This window comes from Pseudopipra pipra, chromosome 1 (genome assembly GCF_036250125.1).
Source record: "Pseudopipra pipra isolate bDixPip1 chromosome 1, bDixPip1.hap1, whole genome shotgun sequence".
Classification (NCBI taxonomy): Eukaryota; Metazoa; Chordata; class Aves; order Passeriformes; family Pipridae; genus Pseudopipra; species Pseudopipra pipra.
The window spans coordinates 82,323,291-82,339,926 of NC_087549.1; the positions used below are offsets into that span (position 1 = coordinate 82,323,291).

Below are 16,636 nucleotides of genomic sequence, written 5' to 3' on the forward strand. Positions count from 1 at the left end.
CAAGACCTGCTAACAGGTAAATAGCTCCTGGGAAAGGAGGGGGAAGCAAGAGCGAGCAGGAGGAAATCAATGAACAGACATCTTTGTGGTGACAATCTCATCGTATGAGCTGGAAAATGGAAGCTTGAAATGGTCTTTGCACCTTGAGTCATCAATAATTTTCAAGCATCATCCTTAATAAAAGATGTGGGCCTGATGGATGGTGATGGAGTGCTGATTTTAAGTCTCCTCTTGGCTAAATTGCTTGTTGGCGCTGGTATAAAAAAAAAAAAAAGAAATTAAATGTCCTCTGCACCCCTACCCCATTTTTTTTAACCAGCAAGTATTGCAGAATGAAGCTTTTAAATATTTTATATCTAAAGTGCCTTTTTCATTAAGAGTACACTTTTATTTCTTGACATTGAGAAAATGGATCAGGATCATCACTTTAAAAAATTTTGTTTAAATGCAGATTTTGAATGGCTGCCAGGACTGGATAAAGAATCCCTGCAGAACAAACACTATAAAAATCAATAGTGTTCTTTCCAGGGAGGTATATTTATCTGGTCATGTCTCCTTGCATTTCACTGTAGTACTTTTTGTGGTTTTAAGCCTTTTTTCTTTCATAAAAGCAATGCCTTGGACCTGGTTAAACTAAAAAGAGCTGTTACTCCATGGGTCTCAAATAAATAACTGATCATCATAATTAAACACAAAATTAAACAGACACTTCTTAAGGATTTTTCTTATTTCTCATTTTCACTATCGCAATGAGGAATTCCAAATTACCCTTAAATATGTTCTTTAACATATTATTGGTTTATATATATATATATATATATGTATATATGAATAGAACAACTTGTGCACAACCTCAGATTTCTCTATATTTCCTTGATTCTCCTGTTGGTTTTTTGAGTGACAGAGAACTAGCTAAAATAAAGAACTGATTTTGGACGAGAGGCTTGATGACGAGTTGTTTTCTAGCTGTGACTCCTGGACTGATTTCTGCATCCAACCAGACCTAATCTTATTCTGCTCCTTGTGACTGTCAGTTCAGTCCTTTCAGCTGAGATGCTGTTCTGAACACTTGTTAACTTGTTTAAGATGGAACGACCTACAGTTCAAGCATTTTAAACTAGCTCAACGCATTTTAAATGGGGTGGGTTAATAAACACGTATTCAAGTTCTCAGGAGGTAGCATCTAGCAGCAGGACAGCGAAGAGCAAGGGGCTGCATAGGAGTAACTACTCAACTTGGTATATCTGTAGTGAAAATACGTCAAAAAGTTCTTTAAAAGTTTATACGCATGGACTGTACACATTGATGTTTCCAAAATTTCAAACCTCATGTCCAAGGTATGTATAAATGTCAGAAATTAAAAAAAAAAAAAAAAAAGCAATGTAAATTCTATATGAAAAGGAAACAAGAAAAAAAAGCCTCATTCTGCATCGGTTCAGCAAATCCATAGTTAGATAAACAGACTTCACAACATATCAATAAGAGATTCCTTACATGCAAGTAAAGACTTTGCAACAGTAATCTCCTAGTCTTCTGACCACTGCAGAGTCTTTGCGGAGAGGAAAGGAGTGGTTTTGTGGCAGAGGATGTACTGGATTGAGAACACTGGGGTGTTCTTTAATTCCTGAGTAAGTGAAGAACAAAATACACAAGTTATAATTTCCATCATAGCAGTTTGTTGTCTAAATGAAAAAGTTGCAATGGCAGAGATAAATACAGTAGAATTCCTATCTACTACTAAGACATCCTGTCATGCAACTTACAGTGCTCTGTTGGGTTTTATAAATGATGTACCTTTGCCAGCTCAGATGCAGCCTGGGAGTTTTGCCTCTTATGAAATTTTGCCAAAACACTTTAAAGTGCTGCAAGTATTTTCTGTATCAAATGGTGACATATTTTAAAGTCAAGGACTGAATTCATCTGTCTTCTTTTTTTTTTTTTTTTTCAGTTCTTATCAAGTAAATGCAAACTGTTGGATGATTCTTAAGCATTACAAATTTGGGTTCAAAGTAATATTGCCAATATCAAATGTTAGAAAAGATGGTAGGCTTTATTATTTTTGTTATTAATCATATTTCCACTCCTATTTTGTCCTCTAGACTTAGTCAAATACTTTTATACGTGGGATCCAGATAGTAAAAGAAAAGCTTTGAATATATTTGAGCATTCTGATTGTGAATGTTATTTCAGTCAAATTAGATTGCCAGAGCATGACAGCAATGTCATTAGTTTATTATGTTTTGAAGTCCTTCCCAGACACATTTCAATTATTCTGTTTTGTTTGTTTTTCCTTTCCTCTTTTTTTTTTTTTTCTTTTCCAAATCTATGCTTCCTGGAAATATTCTTTGTTTTGAGTTGGATAAAATTCATGCTGCACTGTGACCAGTGTCCCTCTGAGGCTTTGTGCAAATGACCAAATGTTTACAGCCCCTAGACAAAACCAAAAATAAAGGGATGCAGAGCTATCACATAAAAGGGTAGCAAGTCAGAATTTGGAGGGCTCTATGACATTAGAGCAAATTCTGCTGCAGCATGTATCTTTCCTAATTCAACTGCAATCAACCCACAACCAGAGGTAGATACAGATTGTGGTCCATAACTTACAGCAAAATGCCCCTTTTGTACATTAAATTCTAAATTATCCTAATACATACTATAAAGTACATTAAAGTAAAATGGTGACAGACTGAATAGTGAATGCATCCTTCAGGCATGAGAGAAAGAAATGTCTCAGGGAAAAGGTAAGTTAAAGAGCTTCTGACACCTCTGCTATGTGAATGCTTATTGGATAGGCAGCAGACTGGAGCAATGAACCAACATTAAGAATAACCTAAGTTATTCTTAACAAAGAATAACTTATTTTGCAGATCCCCAAAGGTGTGGTGGCACATTCAAGGCAAAGTAATAAACAGATGCTCTGACTGAAGTGACTTAAAGAATTAGGGACCAAATAGAAACTAAAAAATGTCCAGTATGTAACAGGGTTTTTTTCCCACTGTTTAATGTCTCTGGCGGCAAGTAAAATCTTTTGCTAATGCTGAGCTGTGAGGCTACATTATCAAGGAAAATTAAAGTTTCTGACTTGCTCAGATGAACTGGAGTTGCATTCCAACTTGAACACACTACGCAGATGAATATTCAAGTCTAGTCAAAATAAATTGCAGAGATCTTTGTTGTTGAACCTTTCATATTTTTAGAGATGCTTAAACCTGAATATTCTAGTCATTTACATGTCAGTCTTTTGAAGAATAATTTTCACTAGCCAAGATAATATTTCTGCTTATAAAAGCACCTGCTTACATTTCAATGACTTCAGAGAGATGTAAGTATGTAAGAAAACAATACAGCTCATACTTAAATAGTTTTTTTTCTCAAGTGAGAAATTCAATTAATTAGTGTTAGATATGTTCAAGAATACAATTAGACATGTTTCTAAATTTTTAACAAACAAGTTAATTGTTCTTTGATATAGGAAAATGATGCATCACTGAAACTCATCCCTTGAGAACTTTGAAGATTTGTATTTTAGCGTTTCATAATACCAGAGCATTCTGAATACTGAATATGGTTTATTCAGCATTTTTCCTTTTATTACTAGAAAGTGTTTATGTTAATTTGAAAAAAAAATCCAATGCTCAAATGATCTTCCTATCAAATCATTCATAAACAAAAAGAATAAAATTATCTTTTCTTTTTTCAAAGGACAATGAAATTTAGGAAAAAAATCATACTTTCTGCTTTTGATAATACAGAACGTCTGAGCAAAAGCTGCTTTATGTTATACTCAAAGCCGTGAAGACGGCATACAAGGTAAACAATTGTCGCGATCCCAAACAGAAAAAGGGGTTCTCCACTCTCAGGATGTGTGTGGAAAATGGCACCTTATTAAGGGAGCTCTGGCTTTATATAGAGTAGTGATGGAAACTGCTAGAAGGGAAGGTGGGACTAGGGAGGAGCATGCAAATAACAACCAAAAAAGGAAGGTATGGGTTGGCATTACCCATAAATGGAATCATAACCATAAAAGGAATTGCTGCAATGCAGCAAGCAGGAGCCAATCAGGAACAGGGGTTATAAGGGATACAGAACTGAGGGATTTTTCATAAAAACCATTTTGGGGTACAGCAAAGGTAAATAACAATAAATCCCAAAGTGCAGGATGGTTGAACATCTCAGTAACTTCAAAAGGGGCTTTCATTATCAGGGGTGCCACAGGTCTCCTGGCAGATCTCCTGTTCTCTCTTCCATTTCTCATAGTTTTCTTCATCCACAACCCTGACAGACAATAATGCTTATTTGCCTTATTTTATATTCAGGCACACAGTATGGATTTCACCATTAAACCAAAAAACTGTATTGCTGATGTTTTATTGTGAAACTGTCTTTATAGCTGCATGAAGTTCAATGACATAATTTGAACTTCTCTGAATACTTGCTGTCTTGTAATTACTTATTCTTTTTCATCAAATAAAACAAAAATAATCCCTCTAAGTTCCAGTGCTTTTAAAATTATCAAATCAATGAAACATTTTTATTGAGATGCTTGTTCTTAGAGATTAAGATTTACGTGTTTCAGCACTAGCTCTAGAAAGAAAACCTACCCTGTAGTTCAGCATGTGTGTTTTTATGCTCATTTATAATCATGCAGAAACGTCAGCCTGCAAAACAGTTTTCTTTAAGGCTTTAGTCAAACAACCAAAACCCATGCTTTTTTCTGTGTGTTTTTCTCCAGAAAACACACTAAGCTAAAAATGAAAGAAAACACATGCAAGCAATCCATTGATTTTTGGAAACATTATTTTCTAGTAACAGAGAAACAAAAAGTGTGAAAGTAGTCCATCTTTTTTCTTTTGAGGAGACAGGAGGGAATTTTCAAAAACATTATTTCTTTTGGTAGGATACGTCGGCCATTCTAAAATGGCCATTTCTACGCATACATGTGGGTTTCAGATATGTATTGTTTTACTAATACTATCATACCTATTGTTAAGAAGGAACTTGACAGCTCAAAAGTGCTAAAGAAATAATTTTGAAGTGTATAAGACTTCAGTTAAATGTAATGAAAGAATAAACTAAAAATATCAAGACAGATCAATATAATTGAAAATACAAATGAGTAAGCAGTGAATCTGTCAACTTCTCTTTGTATACTATATGACTGCAGATGAACGAAAACACATTTAAATTAAGAGAATAGTAGCTGATTTACACCTGTGGCTGCACTTCACAATTCATAACAGTAAAGCTTACTGCTTCAGATAATAAATTAATTGGGATCTGGGATCAAGAGGAAATTACTGTCCATGAAACATCACATTTAAAAGCATTTTGTGGAGGTTATGCTTTATGGTGTTACATACTACAAGAAATACTGTACTTGATTAGGTAGCCCACTTTTTTGTTACAGTCTAGAAATCCCAATTGCCTTGGTAATGGTTACCACAGCCATGATGCTTAGCACCACTATTAGAAAAAGTGTGATAATGGCTTCTTTGCTCTCTTTTCTCTACTCTACCGCTCTGATATATAAACTGTGGAAAAGTGTGACTCTTGAAGAAACTTCTTAATGCAGTAATCAAACCAGTAGCTTTTTTGGCTCCCAGAATCACTTAATATTTTGTGTAGGCATCTATGACTCCTGGTTTTCTTTTTTTTTTTCTTTCACTGAAGTTGTTTCATGGCAAGTAAAGTGCCTTCTAAGGTCTCTACTGAAAGATATTCCTGCTTTAGAATACAACTTTCCTATCTTTCTCAAAAACAAAGGACAAAAAGTCTTTGAACTCTTAAGAGACCGATGTATATACTTACTCTGTAAGTAATGTGGATATTAATGAGGTGAAAAAATTTAAACCAATCATGTTCCAGTTGAAACAGGAACCTAAGTAATGAGAAATTAGGAGGCCATTGAAAAACAGGCTAATACATATAGCACTCAGAATCAACAAACAAGTAAGAGAAAAAAAATCTATAAAAAGAAAATCATAAATCCAAACTACAGTCTCCCAACAGCTGCATCTTGCTGCAGTCTCAGATATCAAAACTATCATCCTTTAAACAACTGCCACTCCTCAGTGTCCTTCAGTTTATACTAAAGATGCAAGCATTGAAGGCTGAAACTGGGAAAACAGAAAATAAGACCTTTAAATGTCAGACTATTGGGTTTGGAATACTTTACTCTTCTGGTCTCAGTTACTCTACAATTTTTTGTTAGTTTTTGTTAAGCTTCTACACCCTGGTATAATCCTGTTAGGCAGACCATGGTTATAAGGATACTCATATATCTGTCTGGGATACAAGTTTCTGGTCATTTCTAACACAGGATAAAGTTGATGAGAACCACAGTCCCAATCAAAATTTGAAATCACTACTAATTTGTCATTTGAATATAGATTTATTTAGACATTTCTATTGCAAAAAAAGGGCTTTTTGTAAAAAGAAAAAAAAAAAAGAGAAATAATAAAAAGAAGGGAGGACTCCCTTATGACAGGCTTTTTAAAGAAAGAACATCTTGAAAGCATCTCTGACAGCTCCAGTAATAATCCTAACTCTGCCAACATAGTAGAGATGAATCCTTGTGTTCTCACCAAGAGTTTCTTTTCAGACATGCTGTCATGGGAATTGGCATTGTTAAACTGCAGGTGTTGTGGTGGCACTTTTTCTCCTCTAACTGTCACACTTCATCCTTATATAAAAGCAAACTCAATGGTTCTGGACAATTACTAAAGCTGAAGAGATACTGATGGCTGTTAATCTATGCTTTCTGTGTGTGGGAGTCTAACCTGAGCTCAAGCCCGGTTATATACACTGGAAAAGCAGTGAATGTTTCTGAAACAAATGCTTTGTGAGTTTGTTTCCCGTTACCCTCTGAGGTCATGTTTGTGATTCATGATTTTGAAAGTGAAGGAAACCCAGGCTTGTTTGCATGCCATAAATTAAAGCCATCAGTATACAATCCATCACTCCAGTTTCACAGTGGAAAAAAAGGATGCTGTCATTGTTACTGTCCTTTGCAGACTAAGGTTGATGCGTAACAGCAGGTGCCTTTGAAAGAAATGTTGTTGGCGCTTGTAAAGGCAGACTGCCCAAAACTGCATCTTTTTTTATTTAGGGAAAGGCCATTGTTTCTTTTGTTGCCACTCTGTCAGGGGAAATCTTTGTAGAAGAGCTCAGGCAGATTAAATGGTACAAAAGGTTTAAGAAACATGACCATGCTTGAGTTCATGGACATTACAGGTCAGCGGTCATATTTAAATATACTCATACTTGAATACTGTCCCCATTATTATCTATATCTAGCAATCCTGAAACTGTAAGATAAGCTTCAGCTTTAATATTGTTTTAGTTGATGTTTGAGTTTTTGGGTTTTTTTTAAATTATTATTTCTTTCATGTTTCAATGCATAGGAGTATTAAAAACTTTTAATATTTTTTATGCAGTCTTAGTAACAGTTACTAGTCATGGTGAAGCAGATGAAAAAGAAGAAAGTAACCTGAAAGAGTTAGCTCTAGGAATCTCTAGTGCCAGATATTACAGAGGCTCTTTTTGGTTTTATCTTGAAATTTTGGAAACAAGGTAATGTACATGTCTAGTTACAGTATCTATGATTATGTAACACTGATAGTTCTCAAATTTTGGAAACAGATTAAAAACCTGTGACACTTCATATGAAGCTGAATTATATCCTCTCATACACTAGAATTTCAATGTACCATTTTGTGGAGATTTGGGGTTTACTCCTGTGTTGAAGCTGATGTCTCTAAGCAAGATTCATGGTAATTATTACTTCTTCATGCTAAATCTGCAAATAGCAGTATTCAGTCTTCTAAGTGGCATCAATTAGAATAAAGTCTGCATGTATTATTTGAAAACACTAATAGTAAGAAAATACTGTTGTTGGTATTTTTTACTTGTGTCACAGCACTTTGTCCCAATAAAATCCTTCTTCACAACCTTTCCAATATGCTAAAATATCACATTTAATTTAAATTATAATCAAATGTAAAACATCAAATTTATACAAGTACAATTAAATATTTCAGTCACATGAAAATGAAATGTTGTAATAGCTATATAAAATGAGAGATGTTAGATTTTTTTCATTGCTGGTTTTTTATCTAAAATTATCACATTTAATAGGGTCTTCCGGCAACACTGGAACACTAGAACACAGAAGAATTTTTATGTTTATAATTTGTAGCTTGTCATCTAGGTTATGTAAGTATCTTTGGTGCTAGGTTTTTCAAGTTAAGAGTCTCAGTTTTTATCCTTTTGACTGTACCTTCTGTCCACCATTCCTTTCTGATCTCTCTACATCTTAAATTGTGTTGAAGTAACACACCAAGTATGAATGACACTTCTGATAAACAAAATGTTTAAAGTCAAATCATGGCAGAGGACTGTCTCGTTATATTGGAAGGAGAGTGCAAAACTTAGACCAATTTTTTCTGGATTCTTCTGAATGGATTGGGAGACAGTTTTAGCACTCAGGCTTTGTGGAATGTTTTATTCCTTATGCACTGCTGCTGAGCTGCCTCTAACACAAAACTGAAAAAAGAATCCTCACGTTTTCCATAATTAGGAGGAAAGTCAAATGTTCAGGCAGAGGGTGAAATATTTACTGGAAATGAAATTGTCAAAATTTTTTGACATCTCTATTTGAACAACACTTAAGTGACTTGGGAGACCACTTCAGAAAGAAGAATACTTTGTTGAAGAAAAAAGAAAAAAAAAAGAAAAAAACCAAAAAGCTCTAATCTAAATTAAACCCTTCTTTGCCTCCCCCCTACATTTGAATATTGAAAGGAGGGATAATTGCAAGATATATTCAATTTGCATTTGATTTGTTTGACTGGCTCCAACCTGCACTATTAAGTGCTTTGTGCTTTCATTCAATATTTCAGCTGTCAGCAGATGTTCAAAGGGAACTGAAGTTCCCTGTACATTGTACTTGACATCAGGGAGTATGTTCATAGCTATGTATAATAATATCAAACGAGAAAGTGATATACAGTGATCGCAAGATGCCCATCATTGCATAACATCAGGCTTTGGGAGACACTGCATTTGCTTGCTGATATATTATACTTCTCTAAATAAGATGATAAACTGTGAGAATTAGGTTGCCTAGTATATGCTAGGGCAAAAAAAAATAGTGAGTGGGGAGGCATTCAGATATCCTTCTTTCTCTACTAGAGCTAGAAGGGCATTTAAGATTCTTTTTAACACAAGCCTTTTGTTAGTCAGAATAAAACATTTTCTAAAGCTAACTTTTTTCCTGAAAAGCACGTTCCTAGTTGGAATGCTGTTTTTCCTTGTGTAACAACTGCTCACATGTTGTGGCACTTTCCATAATCAGAACTGGACAACAGATTGCCATAATTTTAAACCAAATTCATGGAATAGCTGTACTTTATATCTGAAAGTGTAAAAGGAGCAGTGCAATGAGTCATTGGAACTGCAAAAGCATAGAGCAGTCTGTGAGGTTCTGTAATCCAGCTCAGACCACCCTGACCTCACATTTATACTGTGTTGTTTTGTGTTATATAACACATTATAATCAAACAGAAGATCCGATTTTGTACTTGATATTCCTGCAGTCAAGGAAGACATTCTGCTGAAACAAAAGTTGGAAGAAATTTTGATCTGATATTTTAAGGATATGGAAGTTGACAGCCCCCTGGAATCCACCCTGATGTGCTTAGCACAGGAGGAGTGCTCCTGCTGCATGCACCACTACCCAGCACCTTGACAGGGCAATGACTGAGGCAAACAAACATGGAGGAATTGGCTAAACAGTATTGCACATGTAGACACAGATAAATGAAAACATACAAAACGTTTTGACACATACTTCAGGATGATCTTAGGTCGCAGCAGCAGAGAGCCCAATCAAATTACTGAAATGAGGGACTGAGATGTTTAATCTGTTTCTGAGTTCAGTCTCAGCTTTGGTTACACGTCTTGTCTTCAGGTACTCAACAGGTTGTGGTGTAGCCCCCATCACACAGTGACTTTGCAGGCGAATATTGAAGAAAGTCCTGGCTTACAGTTAGGATAGAACCCTGTGCTGTAGAGATAGACACATTCTTTTTCCCCAGTAACCTCCCAGACTGGGTCTAGTCTTGACTCTGAGGACCTTTGTTGTCTGGCTATTTCAATTTAAAGAAAAGATGGTGAGAAATACAATTTCATGTGTAGCCAATTAATGAAATCCAAGGCTTTTTGTGAATAGTGCTAAACTGTGACAAACTTGAGTTAAAAAACTTACCCATATAAAACAAAGCTCTGTTTACCACTGTCACTACTGGAAAATTGGAGGTAGTGCCTGTTACATAGTTTTCACTTCCAGATCTAAATTATAAAATAACTTTTTATAGTATGTGAGGTAGTATGAAAATATGCATATTGGAAATGTATACATTCTTATGCCTTCTAATGGTTGATGAAGATAAGACACCTACAAAGTATATACCAGACCACTAAGAGATAAATGAAGAAAGAGGAAGGGTGAAGACAAAGTACTTCCATATGCATTGACTACTATAAATATATTCTCTCAGATTACTATTGTGTCACCTTGTTATGGCAAGTAAGTGTAACCCAATGTAAAAATTAAGTGGAAAAGTATAGTTTATTTATAAAATAAGTATATTTAAATATGGAAAATACTACAGAGACCTATACACAGAAATAAAGAGAGAGACTCTTGTCTTACTCCTTCTTAAAAACTAGGATGCTGTTCATTGTATGTACTATCCAAAAGACATTCCTTCTGTGGCTTTTAATATATCTACATTAGCGATTTAATTTTTACATATGCATCACAAATGTCAATGTTCTGGCATTGAAGGGATCACTGCTTTAGGCATACATATAATCACTTATACTGAATAGAAGGTGAGTTTTACTCAGATTAAAACAACAACTTCACCTAATTGTTAGAACACCTTTGTTATTCCTAATTTCATTGACTTCATAAAACCCATTCTCATATTAACTCTGTAGTATATTACTAATCTATTGGAACCTGATGAGCTATTTTGAGACAAATTAATACTTTTTTTTCCTGCATTGTACTGTGCTTTTGTACAGTTGTACTGAACCTTACACTTCTTTTGAAATGTAGCCTGATCAACCTTTATTCAGCCATGTAAATTGGATTCATACACACAGTTTATTAATTACATATCAGCCAAAACCAGAGGAATTAGATGTTGATCAGTTTGGACAGATGAGAAATTTAGGATAACTGCTTTGTAAAACAGCCATTGAGAGATGATATCATGACGATGTTGGTAATTTTTTTTTTACAAAAAAATTTTTTTCTGAATAATCAGATACAGTGGTGTTCTTAGTCCCACAAAAAGAAAGTAAAACCAAAGAATCTGTTCTCAAATGAAAATTCTGCAGTATGCTATTAAAGAACAACAACCTCAAATAAAAGGCCATGCTAAATTACCATATTTTATTAGAGAATGTAACAGTCACATTTTTTCAGAGTCAATTCAATATTTTTGTTCAAGTTTAAACTGATTACTCAGAAAATGAATGAAAAACGTTTTGTAAATTGAATTTCAAGACAGCTGGCTGCTTAACAGGAAAGCTGAGTATCAGACTAGTATTGCTTGAGAGGTTCTCCAGAATCTCGAAAGCATCCAAAAGTATGATGATTATAAATTTCTACAAGTTTTATGTAATTATGCATGACATTTAATAGAAATCTTCCAAAGTGGCTACATGAAGCTTATCTGAACTCAAGTGAAATTAACTGTTAAGAGTACACTTCAAAATTAAATCCTCCTTGTTTTGCACATTTGATATTACAACAGTAATTTTGACAAAGACAGTCAAACTGTAACTTAAACAAACTGTGCAATAGAAGCTATTTTTTAATTACTTATTTGGAAGTTTGGTTTAGTTGTATTTTTTTAATCCTCATTTTGTGTTGCTGGAATCTTAGTCTTTAATGTAGGTATGTGTTTCGATGACATTCTCTTGATGCTTTCCTTTCCAAGCCTTTGATAAAATAAAACACGTTGGTCTAATTGGATCATTTTTTTTAAAAAAGAGTTGTTTTATCAGTCTTTGTTTTTGTTGTCTGAATGACAATGGACAAGAACAAGAGTCTACAGAAATAAGTTTTACATTCAATATGATTAGATAACAGAACCAGAACTCTATTTTTTCATGCACATTTTGTTCCTGCCAAAATCCCACCCGGTGTTTTAAAACAGAACTTCCTCTATCATAAAAAGAAATCATTTAACCTCAGGCAGGGCCTACCATTTAATGACACATAGATGCTGCATAAATTTAGACAATGCTGAAAACACAAATAGATGAGAACTTCTCACTGACATCATTCTCTAATTAGATTGAAGCAGAGATTATGTACAAAAAACACTAGCCTGCATGGAGTACATTTGTGAAGATTCTGCATAATCTTCTGTTCTGTTACAATGGAACAAGCTAAACTATTGGAAGTGTTTCTATCCTCTTTTATCTAATATTTCCATAGCAAATTCTAAACCTAATTACACAATGTAACCTGCTTATTAACGCTATCGATATTTCTCGCATTTGAAAAGAAAAAAAATCAATGAGAAAGTTAAATAATCTGACTTCTCTCTTCTATTAGACAGTTTATTACCTTTGTCTCTTTAATATCAGCAGTAAAGCTAAAGTCAGCAGATGGAAAACAAAGGAGTATTAATACTGGAAGAGGTTTGAAGGTCCACAGATTGGTTTACTGAAGAAAATCAGAGGAGATTTTATTAAATTGTGACTAGGAATGGACTATGGAAAATATTACTGCTAAATGCTTTGACGTGAGTCATTAATAGAAGGGATTTTTGGTAATTATGTATCTGCACTACAGAGGAGCGCAACTGTGCAATTAGAACAGTTCTTACATGCATAATCATTTTTTTTCCTTAGCCCTACTAATAGTAATTCATTGACAGCTACCCAGCTAAATTTCCAAGTGTAGTGGTGAGGCAACCTCTGCTTGTGAGCGCACTTATGCCCTACACATATGTCCAACTTGAGGAATTGGAAGAATACACACCAAACGTCATAGGACTACAGGGTAAGACTGTTTGCAGAACCCTCCTGTTTCTCTTGTTTCTTTTTCACCCTATTCTTCCATAAACTTTGGTGGAGCTCTGTTATTCTGGATATTTTGTCCATCTAACATGAGAATATGTTGCAAATTACAGTTGTGATTCCTACATCTTAAGGCTCTTGTGCTGTAATTTGCTGTAGCAGCAACCACACCTAAGAACAGAAGTTTGTTTGGGGCCTGTAAAAGGGAGTGACTCACAGTTTCATCAAGAAGTCTAGAAGCCACATAGAAAACACTATTCATTTCCAATTCAGCATTATCTTGTCTTCTCAGTCCATTCTCATTGAAGTAAAGCATATTGGGAATAGGGCTATTTTCTTCTTTCAAAAAATTGTTCTTCTAGACTTTGAGGTGTTGAGCCATAAGGACCTGTGAGTGTCAGTTGTTACATTGACCTCCATCAGCATTATCTGCAAGCCTGAATAAGTTTCTTTCAAATTCCAGCTCAGGACTTTGGAGACAATAAAAAAGTGCTTCTGAAACAGTTCATCCAAGGTTCTTTAACACCTTGTGCAAATTCAAGAACAAAGTCTTGAGAGATTAATCAGTGCAACACATATACTAAAGCAGCACAATTCACAAGGATATCACTTGAAGATTTGTAACCTTAATTTAAGGTACCACAAATTATTCAAATTTATCAGCTGCTGTTAGTAAATACTATGCAATCTCACTTAAATTCTCCCTAAAATACATTGACACAACTCCCATCTATTTTATTTGAGCCAGGTCTATGTTGTGGTGAAGATTAGCCTTCTAGCTGAACATCCCGGATATCATCCACCTCTCCAGCTGGCAAATGTTTTGGTTGGTGTGTGTTTTTCCAGAAGTCAAACATTTTAAGTTAATGTAATGTTATACTTTCACACTGTAAATTCCTTCCTTGGGGAAACTATTATTCCTTTGAAATAATACATGCAAAGCTAAAATCTAAAATGAGTTTCATATTTTACAGTCACGTTTACTTACTTTATGTGGAGACTATACAGTCATGTTTACCTACTTTGTACTTTGTGTAGACTTAAGACTGGAGGAAGACACTGAATAAAGAAAACAGTGGTGACATTTTAATGCCAGCTGTTATGCTGTGTGGTAGTGCTAACTCCAGTTGGAAAATGCAGCACTTACCCTGTGTCGAGTCAAATGTAAAATTGAAAGCTTTATAAATGTCAAAATTTAAAATTTAAAACTACAAGGCAGCCTAGTGTCTGTCTGCACACTAATAGTGTGTGTATGACAGCGTGGGAGAGGGGGCAACATATGTGCAAAGAGGGGTTTGAAAACAGAAATCTCAAATTCTGTAAGGAAGACCACTTTCCTATTAAAAACATGCTTCCCTCCGTCCTCCTGTGTTACTGAAATGTATTCTATTTTCTGCCCTAAATATATTAATTTTGTTATTTTGAATGAATGAGTGAATGAATGAATGAACTGAATTAATATATCCCATCACAGTATGAGATTTTCTAGGTTAATTGACCCAGGATCTTTTAGGGTCCCCTTGCAAGAGAAGCTCTCTACTCTAGTGATCATCAGTGTGGCTCTTCTCTGCTCCCATTCCAGGTTGTGCTTATGCAGTGTTTTACAAACAGTGACTGCATTTAACAACACTTCAGTTAGATCATCTCCATAGAGGGAAAAGAGCAGGAGGAGAGTGGGAATAACTGATTCAACCTCATAGCTCATATCAGTGTCCTCTGACTGAAGACTTCCCAGTAGTGGTAAGTAGGCTTGCTAGCAGTGAGCTGAGGTTTAACATTCAGCAGAAATATACCTGACATTCAATACATCTTCCTCGAACATGATGGACCTGTATTATATGCAGCATTCCAGGTGATATATTAGGAGTGCCTGCTCCAATGACATTAATACTTCCATATTTCTTTGTGAAATACCTTGCCTGAAAAATCCTAGGATTGCTTTTGACATTTTCATGGCTACTTCACGGAGATGGTTCATAGTAATCTTATAATTGACTAATACACCTAGATCTTGCTCTTCCTCTGACATTTCCAACTAATGACTTTCCACGTAAAGGAGAAAATTCTTGTTATTAATCCTCAAATGCATGACCTTGCACTTTGCTATGAAATCTCATTCCATTTCCTTGTTTCAGTCCTCAAGGTCTTTTTTTTTTGGTCAGAGCAAGATTCTGATCTTTTCCTGCACTGACATTACATTTACATTACATAATCAACAGAATTATCAGGCTGAATTTAGTACCAAGGTCCTCAATGAGAATTTTTAAGTCAGACCTAAGACCAACCCTTCAGAAGGTTTGTTTGTAACTGTCTTTGAACCCATATACCACTTTTTAATGTCAGCTATTGTTGTCTTTAATTTATTTTGTTCCCTTCCTAAGTTAAATAGATTTTCCTAGTCTCACAAATCCTTATCAAAGAAATATCCTTGATTTTTTTCAAAGAAAGATGTCAGACAAATGTCACAACCTACATGTGCTCAAACCATGTTTGCTTTTTGTTCTACTTGTCATTTACTGATTCTTTCTTTCAACATTTGTTCTGTAGTTCTGGGTACTCAATAAAGAAGTTTTTAAAATCCAAGATCATTTCTCTAACCTTTCTAAAACATTCCCACAACATAAAATATCATCCACAGTGTATTTTTTTCTCTAAAAATAGTCTTAGTCAGTTTTGCACAATTGGGTGTTAAAAAACACGAGGACCCAAACCATCTTGCAGATTATTTGCAGCAAAGGCTACTTTTGTGCAAAAGTCAGGCTGGCCGACTACTAGTATCATCTTTTAAGGTAAAAACCCAACAACTTTGCTCAGGTAGTTGTGGCATCTTGTGAGCACTTGCAGGTGGGCTGAGCAAACTGCTTTGCTCCTGATCCCAGGGTGAGTAACTGAATAGTTCCCTTTACTTAAGATGTTTAGGACAAAAATCCCCATTTTTCAGATCTCACAACATGAAATCATATTAAAATTCAACAAGATTTTTGGTTCCTTTAAGAGTCTTGGATGTTCTTGTTAGCTCCATTTGTTATGCATACATTTCCTATGTATGCCCAAAGGGAACGTTTTTATGGCAATTAGATTCTTGACCACTCGCATCTTTATCTTACAGTCAAAGGAAAAGGAAACTCTGGCCTTAGTCTTATCACATAGAGGTAAATTTAATTGGTCCTTAGATGATACTGCACTAATCAAGATGAAGTGGAACTTGTTTGCACTGCAGTTCATCTGGAATCATGATATTTGTGTGAAGTGAACCTGAAAACCTAGGTAAAATGTACAGGTTGTGAACTCTAGCTAGCAAGCTCTGAATCATTAAAATAACATCATTTGAAGGCATATATCACATTAAGTTATACTATGCAGGGAACTAACCTACAGTACTGTTTCTTAGAAATGTCTGTATGCCGTATGTCCTTTGGTGGAAAAAAAAAATACTCAGTATTCTTTAACAAGCTATTTTTGTCATAAATAATACCATCAGTTTACAATAAAATTCTGAAGAAACAGCATTTGTAAAATGTAATTAGACAGT

The 16,636-nt window shown here is 34.9% G+C and overlaps 1 long non-coding RNA gene across 3 annotated transcripts in view; it reads left to right on the forward strand.

The window, feature by feature from the left end:
* Positions 1-2,404: 2,404 nt before the first annotated feature.
* Positions 2,405-16,636, forward strand: part of LOC135417764 (uncharacterized) — a 47,566-nt gene continuing 33,334 nt past the window's right edge. The window contains exons 1-2 of one of the 3 annotated variants that reach the window (XR_010432201.1): positions 12,959-13,087; positions 14,687-14,844. This is a non-coding gene — a long non-coding RNA (uncharacterized LOC135417764). Of the gene's footprint in view, positions 2,742-12,958; positions 13,088-14,686; positions 14,845-16,636 lie in introns of those variants that run through there. The other 2 variants (XR_010432203.1, XR_010432200.1) reach the window with 2 other exon arrangements.